Source organism: Eschrichtius robustus, chromosome 17 (genome assembly GCF_028021215.1).
Source record: "Eschrichtius robustus isolate mEscRob2 chromosome 17, mEscRob2.pri, whole genome shotgun sequence".
Taxonomy (NCBI): Eukaryota; Metazoa; Chordata; class Mammalia; order Artiodactyla; family Eschrichtiidae; genus Eschrichtius; species Eschrichtius robustus.
Window position 1 is genome coordinate 72318087 of NC_090840.1, and position 26262 is coordinate 72344348.

Genomic DNA, 26262 nt, shown 5'->3' on the forward strand with positions numbered 1-26262 from the left:
TCCTTGGTTATGTACTTTGTTTGTATCATATCCAGATAGAGGCGGAAAATGATTTTTCTCCTTTGTTTTAAGCACACATCCTGCAATTCACTCTCATCGGTTCAGTTTAGATCAATGCCTACCCTTGGACCAATCACTGTTTGCAGGTAGGTGGACTTCAGTGGTTGGCTTAGCCAAGGTCCCACTCCTGGGGTGGGAGGTAGCGTCAGCTTTCCCAGAGTGCCATCGATGGAAATCAGTGGGAAGAGAAAACAGGAATGAGGCCTGGGGAGGCACCACAACTGCCCATGTCATGCCTTCCCTCATCATCTTTTTTTATCTCCTCTACCCTCTATGCCTCCTTTAATAATGAAGGATCTTAAGTTGAGCTTTGGGGTGTAAGTGCGAGAGCTTGGTCTTTGTTCTGCTAAGGAAGGCCTCTGGACTTAAAGGTGGCCTTTCACCGGTGGGGAAACTGAGGCTCAGAAAGGAGAATCGCTGGTTCTGGGTCACAGAGTCATGGAGCCCCAATTTCCTCTGATACTTCTAGAAACTTCTCCTCTCTGGGACTCAGTTTCCCTCTCTGTAAGATGAAGTACCTTCTTTGGCTCTGAGTTTGCCGGTGAAGCAAGTAGGAGTTAGCTGGAGAGGTTGTAGAAAACACACCTGCCCAGCTCACCCAGAAATTGTGACGCACCTGGAGAAAAGCATGGTGGGTACATGCATTTTGAACAAGCTTCTCAGGTCACGCTGAGCTGCAGCCTCTACCACTCTGAAACCCCTCTGTGGGGACCCTCCCGCTCTGGCCCCAAGACCTCTGAACCTAGTCTGCCCATGGGCTCCAGGACTGAGAGAAAGGGCAAGGCGGTGGGTGCCCCAGGGGACCCTACCTCCTGTGACCCACCCACAGAAGGAAGACAAGAGGGTCTCTTGTGTGAGCTGGTGAGGGCTCAGAGCACCGAGCCAGGAATTTACAAGGATGCTGCTGGCCAGCCATGCTGTTCTGATGCCCTGGGCAACGTCATCATGCCGGGAGGCCACACACGTGCCAGAGCCATTTGGCTGATGAGGGGAGGCTGTGAGGCCAGGGGCACTGGTCCTTTTCCTTCCCACCCACCTTATAAGTTACTGGACGTTTCTGGAAGGTACAGGTTCTAGAAAGAGGACTGAAATTGGAGGGAAGACCCCAGGATCCAGTCCACGTGCTGCCACCTGGGCACTCCGTGACCCCCAGCCACTGTAAGACTCGACTGCCTCATCTGCAAAGGAGGGCTAGTGGCCCCTGTCCAGCTTTCTTCTTCCCCAAGACACGAGGATTTCAAAGGCAGTGACGCGATGTAGTGAAAGGACTGGGTCCACAACGCACATGTTAGAGGATTATTATTATTATTGTTAAAAATAACAAATGGTTTTGAAGTTGGAACCTGGAGGCTCCTGCAAAATTCAGCCACTGCCAGCCGGCTGCTACCTTTCAGATAGAGATGAAGATATGAGAGGCAGAGAGGAAAAGCTGCTCCTGGAGGCTTCTTTCCTGAGACCTCGTTGTCTCCTTTCTCCCTTTGAGGCCTGCAGGGGATCTGGGAGGCTTCCAAATTAGACAGCGCTACCTGATGGAATAATGCACCTGTCAGCACCTCCAGAGAGATGGCTGGCTGGGGTTGGGGAAACAGAAGCCAAGCACACGAAGGGTGGCTCTCCGCCCCACCCTCCGCTTTACCTGTGGCCTCGTGGGTTCTCAGGCTCCTGGGCACCAGCCATTCAGGCGCTCCTGCTCCGCGCTGGCCACACCTGTTTCTCACCTGTAACGCTGCTAACTTGGGATTTGAGATGAAATCAACCCACATTTCTTTCATTTAAATCCACGTCTTTAGCACAGACGTTGCTACTGTAAACGTAAACCCCACTCACTTGTAGGATGAGGTGTGATTATTAAAATAAAAGTCTGGACATCCTAACAGAAGGGATCTCAGGTCCTTCCTGGGGGTTCTGCTCCGCACCTTGGAGAGCCCTGAATCCGCAGACGCCGTCAATGCTTCAGGAGCACCTGCAGGTGTCAAGATCCATGCTCAGTGTATTTACACTCATGGGACAACAAACTCATTCAATCCAAGCCTTGGGGCCACTTTACGGGTGAAGCAGCCAAGGCTCAAGGAGAGATCAAGTGACTTTCCCAAGGTTCCCAGCCAGGAAATGGTAGGACTGGGGATCAAAGTGGATCCTTGGACCCCAGGTCCAACGTAAGTGGCATCCTTGGTAGCATTTAGCCCTGGGCTTGACGCAGTGGTGGCCAAGGGGGAGTTTTTGAATGAGGAAGGCAACCTCGGGGAAGCGGGGTGCTACAGTTGAAGGAACACGAGATTAGAACATAAACGTAGATGCTCTAGAACGTCTATTTGGATCAGTGGCTTTCCAGTGGTGTTCGTGAACCCTCTCCCTCCTCCCGAGGGCCAGTTGAGGGGCTGCAATGACGGGCATTCAATATTTCTACTTTTTCTTTATCAAGAGCAGGTTCTCCTGGCAAACGTTTTATACTGTGATTTCGAGGAAGATTTCATTGGAGAAAGAAGAAAAAAAGATTCCTTTGCTAAAACCAGCTTGGAAGAGCTCTGTCTTACATGGCCTTCAAGGCTCCCCCAAATCTCATCGTCCGTGGTTTTGTAATTCTAGTGTGGGTGCTACCCCTTCCTGGCTGGACAGTGTTGGATGAGTCATTCAGCGTTCTGAGTCTAGTGCATTTATCTTTAAAATGGGCACAAGGAGAGAACCGCTACCTAGTTCCCAGGGTTATTATGTGGATGTGCTCTCAGAAGAGCAGAGGCTTCTGCAGGAGTATGGGATTGGGGAAGTCGTGCAATCATCGAACATTTAAGTCGTGGCTCTGCTCTGCACTCTGGCTAAATGCTGAAGATGCAAAGAACCGTCGGGCACAAGGTGTAGTAGGAAATAGATAAACACAGGCACACAGCCTCCCGGAAGAGAGATAAATAAGCAGGAAGTTTTAATGCAAAAGTGATGTGTGCCCTGACGTAAGCATGGCGGAGGGTCATCCCACCCAGCCTGGTGATGGGATGGCAGGAGGGGGTGGGGACCGTAGGAAAGTGACTCCTAGCTTGAGTCTTAAAGCAGATGCAAACACAATAGTGATACTGGGTGTATATATTTCATTCACACAGGATTTTAGTCATACAGAGTTAAGATTTCTGAGGTTCCACTTCCCCTTTTGTGCAAGGATCTTACAGAGACAAAAGTAAATGCAAAGCATACTATTGGATCAATGTTATGGACTCTGTTAATGAGTTTTGCTGCACCCTTTTGGCAAACAAATGTTATTCAAGCAACAAATGTGCTAGTCCCTGTCCTCTTGAGAAAACTCATCACACTTTCAGAAGCATCCCCTGTGAGAGCCTAGAGGTCCCTCTGAGTGCCTCGTGTCCAATAACATGTTTGCACAGATGAGAAAGCTTCTCCAGTGCAAACATGGACCTGGGGGAGGTGAGATGTCTTTACCAAGGTCAGGAAGTACAGGGGGCAGGTTTAGATCTGGGGTTTCCTCAGACCACAGGCTCTGAGGGCTCTGGAATGGGAGTGGCAGTGAGTACAGGGGACACGCCCAGGTCTGCCCTCTGAGGGCCAGAGGTTGAGTCCTTCACGGATTTCATCCAACAATGGGTGCATGCGTCTATGTCAATTAGTGAGCTGTGTGCTGAGGGTACAGAGATGAATAAAGTACTCTCCTTGCTTTGAGGAGCTCACAGGACAAAGAGACGTAGGGTGTCAATTCAAATTCACGATAAGTGCCAGTGGAATAACGTGCAAAGTTCTTTGAGAGCAGTATTTGCCTGTGAAGGGTTGGAAAAGACACAGGCTTTAAAACCAGGCACACTTGGGTTTCAATTCCAGCTCTGCCACTCGATGTGAGACATTGGGAAAGTTACTTAACCTCTCTGAGCCTCAGTTTCTCTATCTAGAAAATGGGGAGAGTAACAACCTACCTGTGGGCACTGGTGGATGAAGAGTATAACATTGAGATACAACTGGCAAAGGGCCCGGCTCACTCAGGGCACAGAGACAAGCATCGCTATCGACTGCCAGCACTCAGGCAAGACATCCACCTTCTCCACTTCTCCAGGAGCTTTGAATGTTCTCATCTGCACAGGTGATGGAAGTGAAATGTGCTTTGTAAAACCATGACACATTAAGCAATTGTTAGCTGTCGCTCTTCGTATCCTTAGCCAGTCCTAACGGGGGTAGAGAAGGTGATGTAGCGGGGTGGTTTGTCAAAGTCCAGTGAGCGACTGCGGGCTGGAAGCCAGGGCAGCCTCTCTGATCTTGTGCTCCCTGCCCCACTGCCGTCCACAGCCTCCAGACATTTCCTTCCCAGCCTCTGAAACCTAAACATATTTGGACCAGGATGGGCAGATCCTGAGCTTGGTTTCTTTGTTTATCAGTCCTTCTGCTGGGAGCGGGGACTTGCCATCAGGCCTGAGAAAAAAGTCAGGAGTGCTTGGAATGCAATTGCAAAAGAGGTTACAAGAGCCTGGCAAGAATGCTGAAATCAAGTGATGTCGAGAGGTTTTGTTATTTTTGAAAAAATGACTCATTCTGAGAAACCCTAACGGCCTCACAGAACGTTCACCTAGTTGCCTGTATGTATAACCCAGAGCCCACTGCAGAGAAAAACAAATCCTGTTGTCACAGCTGAGGGAGAGGATGGTGGGGGCAGTGAGGGTTGGCGGTGGGAATCAGGATGACCGTTTGATGGAGGAAGAGTTTACAGATAACTCCTGCCCTCTGTGTGGACCGTTTTAATTTCCCAAGGCCTTTTCCCCAAATTGCATCATTTCAGTCATTACCAGAGCATCCCCTTGGAGGTAACTTGTGTTCTTTGGATTGACCTGAGCTGGCCAGGGGAGGGGCGGTCGTTCCCATTTGACATGCAAAGGAAGTAGGTGCCCAGAGAGCTTAAGCTATTTCCCCAAGTTGAAGGATGGGGGAAGAGAAGGTGAGAGAGGAAGGGGAGGAGGAGGAGACCCATGAATGAGAAGAAAAATGAGAACCTGTCTCGTGGAGAAACACTATGAAGGGCTGGTTTCAGCGAGGGCACCTGTTGGCCTCCCCACTGTGGAATGCTCAGGAGAGCACGGGATCAAGAGTCAGGATATGGGTTTTTGCTCCACCTCTGCCCTTAACCAAATGCGTGTCTTTGGGGAAACTTGTCTCTTTACCAATTCTCCACTTCCTATCTGTAAAGGCATGGGGGTGGAGGGGAGTCCAACAAACCCAGAGCTTCTAAAACCTAGTAGGCATAAGAATATTCTGGAACACTTGTTATTATACCAATTGCTGGATCCCTCCCCAGAAATTCTGATTCCGAAGATCTGGGGAAGGGCCAGGGAATCTGCATTGCTTACAAGCTCTGCAGTGGGACTGCTGATTGGTCATGGCCTCCACTTTGAGTCTCCTGGGGCTGGATGATCTTGAATGACCCTGTTGTTTCTGCTGTTCAATGATTCAAAACACTCGACAACTCCTGGTCATTGGGAGCTGTGCCCGGTGTGGGGAATTAAAAAAAAAAAAAAGAACTAGACGTGGTTTCTGCCTTCTGTGTCTAGCACTCCAGGTGGGGACACAGACAGGACAATGGGTCCCATTATCACACAGGGTACATGGGGGACATGCAGAGGCGGGAATGGTCAGCTGCCCGTGGGAGTCAGGTAGGGCTTCAAGGAGGAGGGTGCTGGGTGAGCCTTTGGGTCTAAGTTGTCACTAACTGGGAGGATGTGTTAGGGGGACCACTCTGGGCAGAGAGCAGTGCAGGCTGTTTTAAATATTCCACAGAGAAAGCGTTGGCTAAGCGCTCTTTGCATGTGAATGCTGCTCAGAACCGTCTTCCAGCTCTGCCCTCTGGGAGCCACCAACCACAGCTGCAGCTGTTCCCCATCTGCCTGGGGGGCCCGGGGAAACCAGGGGAGGGGGCTCCTGATAGGCCAGCATCCCTGGGGACCACAGTCAGGTATAACATATACAACACACACACACACACACACACACAGTTGATCCTATTTGTGAATTCTGTATTTGTAAATTTGCCTACTTGCTAATATTTGCTTGTAACCCCCAAACCTATATTCATGGCTCTTTCACAATCATTTGTGGTCATGTGCAGCGCAGTGAAAACACGTGACTCACCCAACCCTCACGTTCCCACCTGAACAGTGCGCCTTCTTGTTTCAGCTCTTGTATTGTAAACAAGGGTCCTTTTTGTAGTCTATTTAATGCCATCTTTTGAGCATTTTTGTACTTCTTTTGGGTGACTTTGCTGTTTAACATCGCCCCCAAGCATAGTGCCTCGTGCTGTGTAGTGTCCTAAGCACAGGAGGCTGTGAGGTGCCTTATGGGGAATATAGGTGTATTAGCTAAGCTTCTTTCAGGCATGGGTTATAGTGTTGTTAGCCATGAGTTCAGTGTTAATGAATCAACAATACATACTAAATAAAGTGTCTTGAAACAGAAACATATTGATATATAAAGCAAGGTTATGGTACTGATGGGTTGATGAAAATGTTGTGACCAGAGGCTCACAGGAACCTAACCTTCTATTTCCCCTAGGAACAGTGGTACAGCATTAACTAATTCAGTGGTCATGGCAATTTAAAAGAACATCACTACAGTTCGATGAATAATGAGAATTTGTGTGTGTGTGTGTGCGCACGCACGCACGTGTGCTGTGAAGCCACTGCCAAGTATTTCTTTTGCTCAGTATGACAAGTTAGTATGTTTAACAAGACAATTCAGAGTTGCAGCAAGAATTTAATAAAATCCAAACATCTAGGTAAATTTTGGAAGCTTTCTTACTAATCCTAACTGGTAGCAATCCTTATTCAATTTAGCCATCTCCCCTTCTGCCTAGATTTGAGCAAAAAGCTTCTTTCTATTCAGCCTGAACTTATCCTCAGCTTCAACACCCAGCTGAATTCACAACATCTCACCAACTTGGTTCAGATACAGATTTACATGTAACAGACCTTGGTGTCACAATGTACGTGAACGCAACTTCAATATAGATCACAGGACCGTATTAAATTGGATATTATTTTGGTTTTACTCCTATGATTCTGACACCAGTTTGGATGTGTGTTTTTTCCCACACCACCAAGTAATTCTCCGAGACACCATCTGGATGTCCTGCATTTTAACTAAATTTTGACACTATCTGCTGCTATCTGAAGTGGCATCAGATCTCACAGGCTAAGGGCTCAATCCCACAAGACTGCCCCCACTTCAGATGTTTATTGCAAGTCCAGGTTGTTACCTGTGCTCCTGACAGACTGGCAGTAAATCGGAGGTTCCCATGACCCCCTCCTTGGGGGGATTAATTTGCCAGAGCGGCTCACAGAACTCAGGAAATCAGTTCAATCACTAGATTACCGGTTTATTACAAAGAATATTAAAGGATATGAATCAACAGCCAGATGCAGAGAAACGTAGGGTGAAGTCCCAAATGCGGGAGCTTCTGTGGAGTTTGGGGGCCACCACTATGGCACGTGGAGGAGTTCTGGTTCATCAACCCGGAAGCTCTCCAAAAGCCCATCCTTTTGGATTTTTATGGCGGTTTCAGGACGTCAGAACAATTAATTAAATCATTGGCCTTCGGCCACAGAACTCAATCTCCAGCCCTTCTCCCCTCCCCCGAGGCTGGAGGGTGGGGCTGAAATTTCCAACCCTGTAATCACTTGGCTGGTTTCCCTGGCAACCAGCCCCCATCCTTAGGTGAAGTAGGGGCTTTCCAAAAGTTACCTCACTTAAATAACAAAAGACACCTTGATCACTCTCTTCACTTAGGAAATTCCAAGAGTTTTAGGAATGCTATGTAAGGAACCAGGATGAAGACCAAATATATATTTCTTCTTAATAAGTCACAGTCACATTTGTGCTACGTAATTCCTGCACTTGGTAGACTGATAATTTTTTTTTTATTTAAAAAAATTAGTGTCATTCACTTTAATGTTTCTGATTTACTAGTAGTTTACATTCCTCTGATGTCATTCTTTTTTTTTTAAATTAATTTTTATTGGAGTATAGTTGCTTTACAATGTTTTGTTAGTTTCTGCTGTACAGCAAAGTGAATCAGCTACATGTATACTTATATCCCCTCTTTTTTGGATTTCCTTCCCATTTAGGTCACCACAGAGCATTGGGTAGAGTTCCCTGTGCTATACAGTCTGTTCTCATTAGTTATCTATTTTATACATAGTATCAATAGTGTATATATGTCAATCCCAGTCTCCCAATTCATCCCACTCCCCCTTCCCCACTTTGTATCCAAACTGTCTTCGTGCATCTATTCAACATCGGTGCACAGAGCCAAGATTTTGGCAGCAGTATCCATACGTCTGTTCTCTATGTCTGTGTCTCTATTTCTGCTTTGCAAAGAAGTTCATCTGTATCATTTTTCTAGATTCCACATGTAAGCGATATTCTACCATAGTTGTTTTTCTCTTTCTGACTTTCTTCACTCTGTATGACACAGACTGATTAAATTTTTGCCATCGGGGGAGAGCTGGTTCATGGGATTGAGGAGCTTTCCTTGGCGACCCTGGACTCCCGGGGCAGGGAAACCGCTGTGCAGGCACAGCCCCAGCCCCTGCAGGCTCAGGCAGGAAGCCCCGCTCACGTGCCTTCCCCACGCTGCCCCTCACTTCCAGGCCCAGCCCTCCACCCTGTCCCCGAGGCCACGTCCACCCTTTCTAACTTATTTCTGGAAAATGTGCTGAGAACAGGAAAGGCCCCTTCATGGGGTTGGGATTGGATGCGATTTCCCTGGGACCCAGGACTGAGGGGCTCCGCAGCCTTCCCCGACCGTGAAATCCCTGACTCTCACCGGAGGGGCGGCGCTGGAGGGAGTCCTCTGGTGCTCCCGGCCTCCGACTCCTCCCCGCAGGGCCGGGGGCGGGGCCTCGCCGGCCCGCGGAGCGAGAGGAAGCACTGAGGCTGGAGGAGCGAGGCGGCGGGCTGGCCACACAAACACGCTCCGTCACTGGAAATTATTTACGCGCCATGTGGAGGCCGGACAGGCTCCTTGACCGACACGTTAATGAGAAGCCCGAGGATCCTGCCTTGGCCGGGATTCCTGGGGGCCGGGGGCGAGTGGAGAGGAGCATCCCCGTGATTGGAAACCTGCAGTGAGTCCCCGTCTTCTGCAGGAACAGTCTGAACTCCATAGCCCAGCGCTCAAGGCCTCTCTCCAGACGCGGCTCTGACACCTGCCCGCCCCCCGCTTCAGGCAGGGCAGCGTCTCACCGTCCTGCACACTGTTCTCACCCCCAGGCCTCTGTGTCATGTGCGCTCTCCCCATCCCGCCCCCCGCCCCCCAGTCCCTTCTCTTTCTCAGCATCAGCATCCTTAAAGGCACAGCTCAGACGTCACCTCCTCTGCGTGGCCTCCCCTCTCACCCACTGGAGGGTGAACGTACTCCTTCCTCGTGCCCCCCTAGCCCTGCGCATCCTACTTAGCAGCGTGGCCTCCGGTCTGAATTGAGACCCCAGCTGCATCCTTTGCTGAGAAGTCTTGTTTCCTCAAGTAGAACTAGAGACAACGATGGTCTCTCCCTAAAGCTCTGTGGGGAGGATCGAATATACAGCCAGCTTTACACAGTCCTTTGCACCCACGAATCACACCATGGATGAGAATTCCTCATGATTATTATTAATATAGGACTGTTTTCCTCTGTTGTAATCACTTTCGTCATAAGCCTCACTCTTACTCGACTGCCCTACTGGAGTGCAGTGGCCATGGTCTTATTCATCTCTGTTAAAAAACATAATTCAACTGAGTAAATGTGAAGATCTAACTGGCCTTACTCAAAGACTCATGAATCAGGCAGCATGCCATCCAGTAAACAAACAGGCACTCCAAGGCGTTGGACCAAATGGAAGGTTTTTATAGGCAGAAGGAGGGGCAAGAAGGTATCTGCAAAGGAAAAGAAAAGATCATTTCAGGGCAGAACGTCTTCTTTTGGGAACAGGGACCAGCAGGGGTCTTCGTCGTGCAGACTGCCTCTTCTTCCTTTGGGGGAGGGATGGAGAAGGCCCCTGTGACAGATTACCTCATTGGTGCTGACCAGAAAATTCCAGACTGGCTGATTAAGATTACATTTTGGGGGAAGGTCAAAATTGCAGTTAAGTCAGGTTTTATTTATTTTTTAAATTTTTATTTATTTTATTTATTTATTTTTGGCTGCATTGGGTCTTCGCTGCGGTGCACAGGCTTCTCACTGCGGTGGCTTCTCTAGTTGCGGAGCATGGGCTCTAGAGCACAGGCTCAGTAGTTGTTGCACATGGGCTCAGTAGTTGTGGCGCACGGGCTTAGTTGCTCCACGGCATGTGGGATCTTCCTGGACCAGGGCTCGAACCCGTGTCCCCTGCATTGGCAGGCGGATTCTTAACCACTGCGCCACCAGGGAAGCCTTAAGTCATGTTTTAAATCCAGATTTGGTATCGTGAGATTTAGCACAAGCAACCCCGTTTTGGGCCTGCGGTTTTCTCCTTAATATCTCTAAACCCTCTGCTTCTAGCCCAGTGCCTGGCACTTGGTAGGTGTTCAATAAAGAGTATATTTTCAATGGTAGCGCACATGTATAATATCCAACATCTACTGAGTGCTTACTATCTGCCAGGCTGTTCATTAAATGAACTCATTTAATACAACAGTCCTATGTGATTGCTGTTTATCAGTATTCTCATTTAACACATAAGGAAACAAGGTATGGAGGGGAGGAATAACTTGTGCAAGGTTACGTGCCTGGTGAGTATTTACTGGAGCTGAGATGCAAACCTGGACAAATTCAAACCTTAATTGTTCCACCTCCTCTCATAGTACAACGTTTACAGCCCAGATTGGGTGTTCGCTGGTAAGTGCCTGGCACCTAGTAGGTGTTTAGTGAATGTTGAATAAGTGTTTGGGGCCTTTGTATGTTTTGATTGCCTGGACTAAAGCAGGCAAGTCACGCAGATGGGCTACTAAAAAGGGTGAAAGTTTTTATTCGTTAAACTTATCTCTAGAGTATGTTTTTCTAGAGTTTCCAGTCCTGTGTGTCTTTTCCTGAGCTGGCCTGCTCTAGACTCAGCACTTGACTTTCCAGAGGGGAGAAGCAGCCTGCATCTCCCAGACAGGCTCTGTCTTATCGCCATCTCACCACCAGAGTCCTGCAGGCTGCAGACCTCTTCCCTCCACCTAGAATATCCTTTCCTCCCTCTCTCCTGCACCTTCCCCACTGAACCCATCCATGATCCATCTGGAAAACTCTTCCTATCTTTTAAGGTCCAATTCATGCTGACTTTCTGGGAAATCTTTCCCAACTGCCGTCCCATTCCTTTGCTCTCCTACACTGAACACACGTCTAGACAATTTATATACACACATGTGTGTATGTTCATGACAAAGCGGTGAGTGTCAAGTCCTTTCATGACAGGCTCCTGGCTTTCAGTCTGGCTCTGCCACCCTGTACAAGTCTCCCCACCTGAGCCTCACTTTCCCCATCTGTGAAATGGTGCTAATCATAGTACCTACTTCATAGGGTTTCGTGAGGATTAAGTGGAAGAGTATGTGCAGAGCACTTAGCCCTGGGATATGAACATAGCAAGTGCGGCATATATGCTCCTGTACTTTTTATTCTTCTAGAATGAGCCCTTGTGTATCTTTGCATCGCCAGTGCTTGGCACACAGCAGGTGCTCAATAAAGGAAAATGCAACTGGATTTCAACAACGTGAGCATGTATCGAGGGCCTACCAGGTACCAAGGGCTAGATATGCAAGATATTTTGGGGTGGGGGGAACAGCTAAAGGTCGGTATGCCTGTGTATAGAGACTACCAATAAGAGGTAGGATGATGCCAGTGTGGTACTTTCATCAGCTCGTCTATTCACTAAGGCATTTGTTGTGCCAGGCTCTGGGGAGACAGAGATGAATAAAATGCACTCCTGGTCCTTGAAGAGACCTGACTGGGTACATAAAACTTACAACACAGGCAGATGACTGCTGTTCTAGAGGCATGAACAAGGTGGGCTCTGGGCTTAGGGGACAGAACCACTGGATTGAGGATGAGTTTGTAAAGGAAGGGGGCGGGGGAGCTGGATGAGATGGGCTGTGCCTTTGCACGTGCTGGTCCTTTTGCCTGGGACATCTCTCCTTATCCTGCCTGCCTCAGATGACGTGTCCTCTCCTCAGGGGATCCCCCTCGGAAAGCCCACCTCCCCATCACTCTATTACACCTTGTTTATTTCTTCTCAAGCACTAGCCATAGTCCTTAGTGAATTAAAGGCAGGGAAGGAAAGGGAACGTTATTTCTTGAACACCTACTATGTGCCAGGCACTGGGCTCTTCAACTGACAAACAATATTTAATTTTCCCGATGCTCCAGGGGCATCCATATTATTTTCCTCATTTTGAAGACTACGAAAGAGACTCCAAGAGGGCAAATGCCTTTGCCCAGGGTCACTGGCCAGGAAGTGGTGGAACTGGACTTGGAATCCAGGGCCGGCTGTCTCCCCACATCCACAGAGCTTTCATGGCACCGGGAGAGGCCAAGTAGGCAAGAAAGGAAACGGAATGATTCGTTTACTGCCCCAGGCATTTTCAGCAACAAGTAAGTGATTTCCCTAATTCCCAGTCTGCCGTTTAAGCAGAGGCTTGGCAGCTGGACACCAGGCTGCAGAAAAACAGGTCTTCTCCTTAACTCAGCAGCACCACCTGCAGGATCTGAGGGAACCCTGCAAAGAAAGATCAGGAGCGAGAGGTGGGAGGGGATCCTGGAGAAGGGACCTGAGACATCATCTAACGACCTTTGATCTTAAAAAGGAGCAAATTGAGACAAAGACAGGAACTTACTCAAAGTCACAATGTTAGTGATGTCAGATTTGAAGCTGTATCTCTCCTGACTCCCAGTTCAGTACCCTCTTCCCTCCCACCCCCCTCACTTTCATTCTCATTCTCTGTGTTTCTCCTCTTTCTTTCTTTCTTTTCTTTCTTTCTTTTTTCTTTCTTTCTTTCTTTCTTTCTTTCTTTCTTTCTTTCTTTCTTTCTTTCTTTCTTTCTTTCTTTCTTTCTTTCTTTCTTTCTCTCTCTCTCATTCAGTAAGCATTAAGTGAGCACTCAATATGTCTTGGGCATATTCATTCTGGTGGGATATAAATATTGATAGTTAAAATGTGCCTTTTAGGATTAATGTTTAATTATGGATTAATTGCCATTAACAATGTACTTTTATCATTACAACTAAGACTTACATTACTGTGTACCAGGCACTAGGCTAAAGCATGATCTCAGTGGGTCCTCACAGACGAGGAACCTAAGGCTTAGAGAGGTTTACGAATGTGCCCAGCATGGTTCAGTAGTTGCGGAGCAGGGATTCAAACCCAGATCCTTCTGAGCTCAGAGCCAGAGATCTTAATCACTCTGTTATATTTGCTCTTTAAAGTATCCAAGGTTAGTTCAAGAAGAACCCACACTCTAATTAGGATGCTGCTGCTATTTAAAATAATTACGTATTTCCTGTCTAAGTGGGGTGCTGACTCTCTTCTCCAATTCATTGCTTCTGAAATCCCTAGGAGTTTCTATTGACGTTCTACTCTGTACCAGGCACTGTGCTAGGTGCTAGGGACACAGAGGTGACTGTAATTCAGCTAGAACCTTGTGGCCTTGTAGGTGTCAGTCTTAAGACATAGCAATTGGCAAGATATTCTAATAGAAGCGCGGCACAACTCCAGGGGGCGCCATTCACACTGCCGCTGATGGAGATGGCACCCCCTGAATTGGGCAGTGTGCTGCCTGTGTGACTGCATATGGTGGCCCTGACCCAGTGGGATGGGAACAAGGGACAGGGGCATGGAGGAGAGGGGTGGGGACCAATCACTTCCGCCTTTGCAGGGCAGGGGAGCTTCACGGCAGAGGGCACTGGAGTGTGAACGCTGCCAAAGCTGTACAGACTTGGATTTCCTGTTCTCTTCAACTGGGAGGTAGGGTTAAGTTTTGAGGAAATTTGTTTCTGCGTTTCGACCTGTAGAGCAGAAAGTGTATTTCAGTTTCCATTTTTGCATTAGCTCCCGAGTTGCATTTTGTTTTAAGTTCCTGGGAAATTTGCCCTCATTCTCATTTTTGGGTGGATGGGTAGTTTCTTTCTGGGTGGTTGGTTGCTTAAAGTGGAGCTCACCGATTGCAGGGGGCGTGTCTAAAACAGGAAGATCAAGTATGGGCAACCTTGTAGCTGTTTAAGGAATTCTCTGCCCAAACCACAGGACAATGACCCCACAGTGGCCCCAGAGAACGGGAGACTTCATCTCACAGATAACAGCCCCTCATCTCTCCACACCTCCCCTCATTCTCCTCACCATCTAAGAGCACTTTGTGTGTGTGTGCAAATTTCACTTTATTTCACTTAGAGTAGAAAAACAAAAGGCAATTTTTTTCATTTTCCAAATATAAAATGATTTCATAATAACGACTATACTTTAAAAATAATTAATTAATCAATTAATTTTTGGCTGCATTGGGTCTTTGTTGCTGCGCGTGGGCTTTCTCTAGTTGCGGCGAGTGGGGGCTACTCTTCGTTGCGGTGCACGGGCTTCTCATTGCGGTGGCTTCTCCTGTTGTGGAGCACGGGCTCTAGGCATGAGGGCTTCAGTAGCTGTGGCTCGCGGGCTCTAGAGCGCAGGCTCAGTAGTTGTGGCGCGCGGGCTTAGTTGCTCCGAGACAGGTGGGATTTTCCCGGACCAGGGCTCGAACCCGTGTCCCCTGCATTGGCAGAATAATGACTATACTTTGAAGATGCTAATTCAGATCCCACTAGGGAGGGCATGGTGACGATCACAGGATTTGGTTGGGCCAGTTACTAGAAGAGTGCCGAGGGTGCAAAGGTGTTTTTTAAAAAAAAAAAAAAAGAACCTGCTTCCAGCCCTCCGGGAGCTCTTACCCTGTGGCTGAGCCTGCAGCCACAGGAATGAGCACTGTGGGAAAGTCTGGCAGTGATGAAGGAGGAGTGATGAAGGCAGGGAGGTCCCCACCCCCAGGACCCCTTTAATGGCAGAGCAAGGAGATGGGGGAGAGACTCTCTTCTGTTCTGCCCTGGGAGAAAGATGCTCATCAGCCTCTTGATTTCACATTAATTCGGAGAAGGAAGGTTCCTTTCTTCCCACGTGGTGGGCTAAAGAGCCAGACTGGGACCACAGTCAGCCAAGATAGCCTTGTTTCTAAGGGAAAATGAGTTCTCAGGTCTGAACAATCATCTTAGAAATCAGCTGTTGGAATACATCCCTTTGTTAAGCTGAAGCACCTCTGCTAGTCATCATTGTAAGGTTAATGCTGTGAAAAAAGCTTCGAACTAGGAATTCAGATGCCTGGGTTTCAGGCTGCCCCTAGCCAGCTGATTCTGGGCAAGTCATGTCATTTTCCTCTTTGAGGCCTCGCCTGTGGAATGAGGGATTGGGCCAGATGAATTCCCATGCTCTTTTGGAGTCTGAGTCTTTGGGACTTCTGAGTCTCTTTGTTATGTTACTTTCATTTCTAGCATATTATTGCATTTCTGGCTAAATAGACTGCTTCTTTGGCCCAGGGCTTGTTGGCTTCAGTTCCATTTGTCATTCCTGTGTCAGCTGGTTTCTAGCTGGGTCTGGCCAATGGGAGGCACTGGATAATTATTGAAGGGCATTGGGAAGGGAGAAACCAGGGTATTTCTCACCCCCCCCCCCCCACCGCCGCTGCCTTCAGAAGTATCTGGCAGAGGTTGCATTTCTTCCTTGCTTCTGGCTCCCACTATGGTTCCAGGTTCTTATAGGGTGACCCCAGGCCTTAGGTTGTTATGGTCCTGCCTCCTTCCTCTATCCCTCCAGCTAAGAGATTTCCTGCTATTATTATTATTTTTTTTAATTTATTTTATTTATTTTTGGCCGTGTTGGGTCTTTGTTGCTGCGTGCGGGCTTTCTCTAGTTGCGAGCAGGGGCTACTCGTCCTTGCGGTGCGCAGGCTTCTCATTGCGGTGGCTTCTCTTGTTGTGGAGCACAGGCTCTAGGCACGCGGGCTTCAGTAATTGTGGCTCATGGGCTCAGTAGTTGTGGCTCGCGGGCTCTAGAACGCAGGCTCAGTAGTTGTGGCACACGGGCTTAATTGCTCTGCGGCATGTGGGATCATCCCAGACCAGGGCTTGAACCCGTGTCCCCTGCATTGGCAGGCGGATTCTTAACCACTGCACCACCAGGGAAGCCCTTCTTGCTATTACTAATCTCTGGGTCACCCCCATTATTTTCTGGTGGGCTTTCCAGCCCTTCCATCACCTGTGGAACCCACTTCCTATATTAATTTCTCCCGGTTCCAAATACTTAGAGTGGTTTCTAGTCACTTGGTTGGACTTTGACTGAGCCTCTCAGAGTTTTGTTGGCTTTACCTTGTAACAGCCAGCAATAAAGATGGTGATGATAATGTGGATGATTATAACCCCTTACTTGGGATATAACCTCACATATTACAAAGCTTTCACTCGGGTTCTGTAATCTCAGTCTCACAGTAACAGTGTGATGTAAGAAAGGCATTTATCATGAATTCTACTTTACAGAAGAGGAAATGATCTCACAGAGCTCAGACAGCTGGGGAGTCTTGATAGAGCTGGAACCAGAACCCAAGGCTTTTGATTTCTCATCTAGCTTTCTGTCCCTCTCTTTTTCATCATTATCCCACTCACCCCACTGGAATGGTGACTTAATGTTGATCTTTTAGGATGCTGTTTTCTAAAGCGTGGGGCACAAACCCTCAGTTGAGGGTGTATTAATTATCTATTGCTGTGTAACAAATGTCCCCTACACTTCATGGCTTAAAACAGCATCATTTATTATTTTGGAAATGGTCCATGCTTGCATTGATGTTTTCTCCATTCCACATTTTCTGGGTTGATTGTTCTTGGAGCTGGACCAAGAGTGGGTTCAGCTTTGAGGAAGGGGAAGGCTTTGAGATTGTACTTTCCAACAGTTTGAGATGGGGCCTGGCTGTGGTGTGATGACGAGCTGGCTGACGTGCAGCCCCGAATACACAGGCTTCTGCCCTCAGCCGACCCGGCCCAAAAAGCAGCCTGTAACCAAGGGACGGGGCAAGTGGATGAAGCATAAACTTATTTCTATTCAACTCATTAAATAGGAAAGACCACTGTCTTTCTCTCCATCCATATTCTTCACCTCTGTACTGTAGGGACTTATAATACCATTAGGAAGAAAATGATTTTATATTCCTACGTCCTCAGGGATCAAAGATTGGGGGAAGGGTCAGGGTCACCATATCCATCACATCCATCACTTTGTCACCGTCAATAAATATTTATATTTACCCATGCGCACCTTGTGCTAGTCTCTTCCTCCCTGCCAAGGCTCTCACCTCAGTTATTTCTGGAAGTCCCAGGGGATGGCTCATGTGTACACGTGAACTCCGTCCTTCTGGCTCCCATGTAGTGTTTACTCTTCTCTTTGTCGTCTCCAGCTTTCTGCTCTGATGTCTACAGCCAAGTTTTGGTGGCTCTTGCCAAGGCTGGTGTGACTGGTATCTGTATTGGGGCTACTGTCTCCATCCAGCATCTCACTGTGTTCCCTGACGACCTGAGGAGAATGCCTGTCTCTGCATCTTGTCTGCAAGACAAGGCCACCTTGCCTCTTAATAGACAAGGAGATTTTAATGGAATAATTCTAATTTTTGTTTGCTTCGGTTTCAACCTCTCTGCTCACAGGTTCTGGGTCAAGCTCCAAGATGTAAAGAGGCTATTGAGAAATTTCTGAGCCATTGCACTCAAGCTGTCCCTTTGTTTTCTGCATTGCCCCACTTATCCCCTTGGAACAGTGCCCCAACACTCTTCTTTTAGGATGATGTTTACTAAGGTATTGGGCACAAACCATTGGTGAGGGGTGTGTTAGTTATCTATTGCTGTGTAACAAATTATTCCAATACTTAGTGGCTTCAAACAGCATCATTTAGTATCTCACAGCTTTTCTGGGTCAGGAATCCAAGAGAGGCTTAACTGGGTCCTCTGGCTCTGGGACTCTCACGTGGCTGAAGTCTTCTCAAGGCTTGATTGGGAAGGTTCTGCTTTCCAGTTCGCTCCTACGGTTGTTGGCAGGATTTAGTTTCTTGCACTGAGGGCCTCAGTTCCTCAGGAGCTGTTGGCTGGAGGCCCTCCTTGGTTCCTTGCCATGTGGATCCCTCCATAGAGCATCACACAACACAGCACTGGCTTCATCAAAATGAAAAAGTGAGAGGAAGAGAGACTGCAAACGAGACAGGAGTCACAGTCTCTTGCAATCTCGTCTTGGAATTGGCATCCCATCAATTTTTTTTCTATTAATTAGAAACAAGTAACTAGGTTCAGCCCACAATCAGGAGGGGATTATACAAGGGCTGAATAACAGGAGATGAGAAGTAAACGACCATGATAGATGAGCCCACGTGGCAAGGAGCTGTGGGTACATCTTGGATCTGAGGAGAGCCTCTAGCTGGCAGCCGGCACGCAGCCAGGACCCTCAGTGAGACAGCCACCGGAAGTGAATTCTGCCAACAACCTGCATGAACTTGGAACTCGGTCCTTTCCCAGTGGAGGAGTCTCCAGATGAGAACGCATTCCAACGGACACCTGGATTGTAGCCTGGTGGACCCTAAGCAGAGAACCCAGTTAAGCAATGCCTGAATTCCTGACTGTGAGGAAATAAATATGTGCTGTTTTTAGCCTCTAAGTTTGTGGTAACATGTTGCACAGCAATAGAAAAAAGCTAATTCACCTCCTCTAAGACACATGTGAAAATCTAGAAAACATTTCAGGGCACAGCAAATTTGACTATATAATTTTGTTTAACAGTTGTCGTTAGGTTCCAAATATTTTTGAAATCTTCAGAAGGACAAACCCCTCAAATACAATTTTAACAAGTCTTGGTGGAAGATCAGTCTGTCAAGAGACAACTTAGCCACATCTGCAGAGCTGAGTAAAGGGTACTTATTTGATACAGATGAGGAATGCAACTAGGAGGAAGAGGACATTCTTTGAATAAGTCATTGAGAAGATGCCTTTCCTCAGCCAAGAGAAGACTTCTGAAGATTGTGCAGGAAAAAGATGAGAGGGTACACTGATTTTTTCCTTTTAAGTCTGTGATCTGGAAAAAAAAGGATGAAAGAGAATGGCGGGAAGTTGACACTGAGTGAGCCAAAAAGCAGCTGTCTCTTGGCCTTGGAGAGTCTAATTAATTTATTTCTGAGAGCTCAGCACTGGCTGGTCACAGGCTTTGGAAGGACTCACATCATATGCATGGCTGGGGCTGGTATGACTAGTGAGCAAGGCCCTGACCTTGAGTTAACTGGTGGTCGGCATTAGAGGAGCCTGTTGCGACAGAGACATTGTAACCAGGGGTTTTATTCATTTTAGACTTGCTCCATATCATATTTCAGTGCCAGTGTCTGCCTAATTTAATATTAATAGTTAAATGATTTGTGCACTTTTAGTATAACAACTATTTTTCATTGAAGAATCTGTCTTAGTTTGGGTGCTCCCAAAAGCAGACCCCAGGCAGAGATTTGGGTGCCAGCAGTCAATACGGAGGTGATCTGAGGAAGCTTCATTAGGGGAGTAAGGCAGTCATCCAGGGAAAGGCGGAAGCCAGTGAAGGTGCACGAATGAGTCAGTTGTCACTGTGGGCTCGTGGGATTCAGTTGTGCTAAGGACCCTTTAAGAGGCAGTATTGGCTGATCTCGAAATCGCTGCACTGAGGGATGAGGTAACTGGGGTACTTATCTACTAATTCTTGTCCTGTATTAGTTGAGGGTCACTCATGGAAGCATTATCTCCCTGGCCTGCCCTGAGAGAGGGGGGTGCACTCCTGTGGCCGAGAAAGAGCTCAGACCAAGAGATGTAGGGGTTTGGAGCAAGAAGGCAGAGGAGTGTATGGGAACTGTCACCAAACTGCAGGTGACCTGCAGGATGAGCTGATGGGATGAGGGTAGGACGTTGGCGTGTATGAAGTGCAGCAGTAATATCCAAAAAGAATGGGAGCCTATAATAGGACATGCCTTTTCAAGCATATTGAGTAACCGGGCTCATTTGGAGAGTCAGCCTTCCAGGTCAGGAAACACTATAAAACTGACTCAAGCCAAGATGCGACTGCAGTTAGGGACCACAGCTGCACATGACACCTTGTCTCAGAAGCCCAGCCTCTGGCCTCTCTTTGTTAGCTGCCTTTAATTTGTTGGACCCTGGACCTGTGGACGAACAGGTGGCAATGACAAGACAAGGGAAGTACAAGGCAGGACCCCAGAAAGAATTTTGAGGCCATGACAAGCCAGACGCATCTCTGTGACTCTTAGAGCATTCTTGCTACAACAGGTATCCTTTGCATTAAGAGTAATGAATCATCTCTTGTTTAAAACATGGCAAGTAGCTGAGATTATTAAGAGTAAAAATGTCCCGGAAGGGAAGGAATTGGTCAAACACTGAGATTTGAACTTAATTCCTTAATAGCCAGACTATGAGAATGGAGAATTACTTTTCAAACTCAGATCACTCATGTGAGTAATGCTATTAATAATTGCTAATATTTATTGAATGGTTACCACATGCTGGGCTTTCTGCTATGCTTTTTATGTGCCTGACCTCACCGACTCCTCACAATAACCCAATTAGAGAGGTTTTCTGTATATCTCCAGTTCATATATGCGGGAAGTGGGACTTAGGTTAAGTAACTTGCCTAGGTCCTGGGAATAGCAAGGGCAGAACTGGGATCTGAAGTCGGGTACGACTTTATGAACTTGAGAAGTTCTGTAAGATGACCGCTGAGATTGAGTATACCCTCTAAAACGGTTTGCGTATAGGTGGGCCAAGGAGTAACTGGGTTGTTATTGTTAGGTTGGGGGCCTGGGTTTCATAAACTGCTAATGTGAGAAGACCATCAAGACATCTTGATGTTGCCAAAGGCAGACGCCAAGTTGCCGTGTATCCATGGAAGTGTCCGTGGGTGCTAAATGGTTGGAATAGACCCTGTGGACCACTCCCTGCCCTAACATCCCAAATGTGGGTTCAGACTCCCCAGGAGCGGTCCAGCCTCCGTGTAGTGGGAGGCTCTGGTGTAATGGTGTCCTGGGAATTGGGTGACTGTGATGCTTATTTGGGGTTCCACCCTTTGCTGGCTGTTTGACTTCAGGCAAGGGACTTAGTCACCAGGGAAACTACTTTTCTCATCTGTAAAATGAGGATTATGAGACCTGACTCTTGCCTTCCTCACAGGGAGGGCAGGAAGCTTCCTGAGATCACCTCACCAGAGTCTTTTGATCTGCTTGAAAGCATCCTCCTTAATTGCCCAGCCAGGCACTCGAGCAGCTGGGTGAAAGTTTTATGACCCGAGATTCCCACAGCCCATTATCCACATGCTCCCAGAAGCCCTTTGAGGTTTTCAATGAGAGATTCTGCTGGCGAAGGTTCTGCCAGGCCATCAGCAGAGATTTCTCAGAACCTTAGTCATGTAATAGGCGGTTTCCCAGGGAAGCTCTTGCCAAGGCTTCCATTTATTCATGTAGTATTTCTTAAGAGCTCCGACGCACACATGGCAATTTCTCACCCCTCCCCAGGCTTGTCCACAGCAGTCATCTCTGGTGTCATGGAATCCTGCCATCTCTCAAGAACAACTCTTGGCCAGTTTAGCCAGAGCCTGGATGTGCTCTGTGCCCTCTGGTTCCAGTTTTTGAAAGGCTTCTTCAAGAGAGTAGTCTGTCCACCTCCTCACTTCTTGTCTGGACCATCACAAAAGCCTCCTAAAGACTCTCCCTGCTTCCAGCCCTGCTCTCTCTCTGTCTGCCACACTACATCCCGACTCACAGGACGTATTGCTTCCCTCCTCGAAACCCATCAATCCTTCCCCATTGACCACGTGGTAAAAATGGAACAAATTCACCTGGCACTGAAAGCCCTGCTCTAACTCGAAAGCTGGCCCCCCCGTTTCCTTTCTTTCCCCATTTCTCCTCTCTTTCTATGGTCAGTTCATTGATTAAGTTTGCCATTCTACTTTATTCCCTTATCACCTCCTATGTGCCAGGAGCTGCCTTACACTCTGGGGAACCAAATGAGAGCCCTGTTCTCATGAGACTCACGGCCTCCTGGGAGATACACACACGTACACTGGTGAGTGCCGGCCGTGCAGCTGGGTGAGTGCCGTAACATGGGGAATGGAGGGTCAGCAGGAGCCCATTGGAGGGAGCCCACTGGAGGGAAGCCTGGTCTTCCTGGGGTGAGGGTACGATATCTAGCACTCAAGATGATTAGGATGCAGACTGACAGAGTCGGGTGTGGATGGTGGGAGTGCAAAGCGTGTCCCATCGAGTGACTTTGGTGTGAAAGAGGGCACGGGAAGTTGGGGAGACTGACACAACTATGGCAGTTCATGGCTTGGGAAGGAGCCCAGTTTCTGGAGGTCCTGGTGAGCCTTGCCTGGACCTTTTCCTGGAAGAAAAGGAATCGGAAGCAGGGTGTGGTCTCCGCCCTCCTTACTGCACAGCCTGGCAGGTACCCTCAGACTCTCAGGCCTTCGCCAGGGCTAGTCTTTCTCCCTCACTGCCCCTCCCTCCTTTCCCCACCTCTCCCTGTTCTCCTCCTGCTGTGGTTCTGCCCATCTTTCATGGGTCCCTTCAAATGCCCTCTGGATCTGGGATCAGTATTCATTGTTCCTTCCTCTGGACACTTAGAATCCATTGCTGGTATGTTACTGTTTATTGTATTCCACCTTATATTTTATGTCAGTTGCACCTGTTTTTCTCCCTCACAGGACTGAAAGTTCCTTAAGGGGCATATTAACCCTGGAATATTTACCTTTGCATTTCCCACAGCACTTAGCATACAATGCTTTGAGCCAGGCTTTTCTCAAGCTCCAGTTCCTCTGCTTATTAGCAATGTGATCTTGGAGAAGTTACTTTATCTGTGAGACCTCGAGCTGTCTCATCTATAGAATGGGGATCATGATTTTTATTGCACAAGATAATTGTGAGCATTACCTGGTTAGCACTCAATAAACAGTAGTTGCCCTCCTCGCTCCTCTGTTCTCTAGCTCATAAAGATTGCTGCAACATCTTGGGAAAGCATCCCTGAGGGAGGGGTACCCCACTTTCCCCGTGGGTCCAGAGGAAGTGTCTGGTGCCCAGGTGAGATCCCATCTGCACTGGTTTGCTGAGTACCTGGGCAGAAAGGCAGGATATCAACATCATTGCGTGGAGCCTTGGTTATCAGTGGCGGTCGACACCACCCAATTCTAATCTGATCATTTTTTTTTTTAACAACTTCCATGGAACACTCATCCTTAATGTAAACAAAAAGAAAATGCTGGAAAGGAATCGAAAAACAAATTAAATCACGTGCGTTTCCTTGTCTAGGATTATGCCCTAAACCAAGGTAGGCTCCCAGGGAGAGGAGAAACAGCGGTCTGCCTATGAGTCTTTCCCTTTTGTACCTGTTCGCTGCTCAGCCTGTGTACAGAATCTGTACTCTGAGAAGACAAGGGTCATTGTCATGGCTGTGGTCGCCCTTGACATCACCAGCAGCAGGAGGCTGCTCCTCCTTCCCCTCATCACTGCCATTTGGTGGGGGGGCGGGGGGGGGCGGGCAGGGCGGATCCCCATCTCCTCACCTCCTATGCCATTCTCTGTAGCCCTCACCTGCATACATAGTCTCATAAGTCCCAATCCTGCGTTTGTACAAACTTGATTCTCACTGCAACCCTGCGAGGCAGGTTGAACAACTGCCATTATCTTAATCAGTGAGGAATCCAGTTGCAGAGAAGTCAGGTGACTTGCCCAAGTCATGGCAGGAGCCGGGAGAGGAGAGGGGGCATGCAGGGCTGGGGCTGAGCCTCAGGTGGTTTGAGCCTGAAGAGGGTCGTTCGAAAGTGAGGACAGCCTTGTTTCTGGGCAGCCAGCCCTCGTTCCTCCTGATATAATGGTGTCTGAAGAATTTTTTTAAAGCACCAGTGAAAGCCAATTCCTTTTTCTACCTCCTTTTGGTACTTGGAACTCCCACTGTGTGCCTGGGACATCGAAGTGTTGGCTGCATGAATAAAGATTGAAGGGGCACATGAAGAATAAAAAGAAGATAAGAGTTTGCCCTGGGGTTTATGGGGCTGGTGTGATTTCTGGAATATTCCACAGATGCTCTTAACCTTCCTGCCTTGGCTCGTAGACGTGTAAAATCCCATCAACATATTCATCCTCTTTGAAAGTACTAGAGACAGATCTTCCCTCTCTCTATTGCTTTACTCATGTTTCCTCATGGGAAGAACAGATGTGTTGTCATATTGGGGATACTGGGAAAGACTGGTGTTCATTGAGTCACGTCTGTCTGTGGAGCAGGTTTTCACGTCTCTTTCTCCTTCTGGACCTGCTTGGATCCTGACATGGTTCCTTGCACTTTTGCTCTTCATGCTTTAAACTACCTTCCCTCTCCCTGCAGCTGTTTTAGGAAAAGTTTTGGCCAAAGAACAGAGATGATTCCTTTCTTTTTTTGCCAACCTCTTAATTAATTAAAAAAAAAATCTACTTCAATCAGGTAGGGTGTGCAAGGTTTAGAATTCCAAGAGACACATATCAGCAAATGGATTTTTCAACAAGACCTTTTCCATCTTCTACTCAAGATAATATTGAGATATAATCGTGTGTCACCTGCACTGCCTTCTCAGCTGTCTGCTGGAGAGAGTTCCTTCCTTGACCCGTGAGTGCTATGTGGGTGGGCTCCTTTTGGTGGGCGGTAGGAGGTGCTGGGGCCTTGGTTCTCAAACCCAGCTGTACATCATAGTCACCCTGACCACTTGAATCAGAATTCCCCGGAGGTGGGCCCAGGCATTGGGATTTTTAAAAAAAACTCCCCTTATCTAGAGTATGGATCCAGATGCCATATCCATATTCTAACATGCGATGTGAACCACTGCTCTGAGGCAGTCTCCGTTTCTAAAGAGAGAAATACATCTTTACATTTAAATAAAGTGGATTTTTTCATTTCTACAGACAGCTCCTTCTATCTGTTATCTAGTGGGAATAAGCACCCAGTGGGAGAAGCACCCTAGTACCTAGGGAGAGAAGCACTTAGCACCTTGAGAGAGAAGTACCTAGTACCTAGTGAGAGAAGCACCCTAGTACCTGGTGGGAGAAGAAGGGATGAGAAATGGTACTTTCAGCTCCAGCACCTCCTAAGAGCCTGGAGTCTATAGACCTTCGTCATTTAATCCTCACACCAGTCCTTAAAGAAGGTGTCACCATTCAAATGGAATTCAAGTGAAGAGACTGTAGCTCAGAGAAATTTAGGGACATGCCTGAGGCTTACATGGTAGGTAAGGGTAGAACTAGGATTTGAACGCAGGCCTGCGTGGCCCCAAAGCCCAGTTCCTTTGCTCCCTACCTGTGGGTCGCACCCTGTGGCCCCTTCAGCCCTCTTACAGACCCTACGGTGATAGTTTAGACCCACTCCTTCTCCGAGGCCTCTGGATGACAGGATCTGTTATAATCGTACCCTCCAGATTGCCCGGGGAACCCCTGTGGCCAAGGGTCCTTTCCTCTTAACCCAAAGGACCACCCAATATTCCTAAAATTCCCCAAAGTCAGCCTACATATTAATCCCCCAGCCTGACCCTCACAGTGGTGGCATCACATTTTTTTTATCTGTCTGGTCGGTATCCTGATTTTCAGCTTGGAAAAAACAGTCCCCATAACTACAGCTCCAACTGAACTCATTTCTCAGAATCCCTCCAAGAACCTGGGACGATTGTGTGTAAGAAATACAGAACTGTGGACACTTTGCAACACTTTCTGACTCTTCCTCCCAGGTCGTCCTGTTCTCTTCAGCTGGGTGATAGCTGTCGAGAGGCTGGCAGGGCAGCCTAGGAGGAAATGGAACAGAGCCTTTTGGTCACCATTAAAAGCCAATTTTACAAAACCTGTACGAGAAGATGGGCTTCACAGAGGCAACGATGATAAATGCTTAGGGTTTTGATTCACCGGAAACTCCATATATACCAAAAATAAGATCTGGCCTCCCTCCCCCCACGCACACCTGATGTGACCTGAGGGTGTATTCCTGTAAGTGGTCCCATTCTGTTGAAAGTCAGGCCCATCTGGGGGGGTCATCATCAATTCTGGGCATTGGTTTAGAGAAGAGCATGCACAGATTGGAAGGTATTTAGAGATGGCGGCTGGCACAGTAGAAGGATTTGAGATGGTATATGAAAATGAAAAGAAATAAAACTAGGAAAG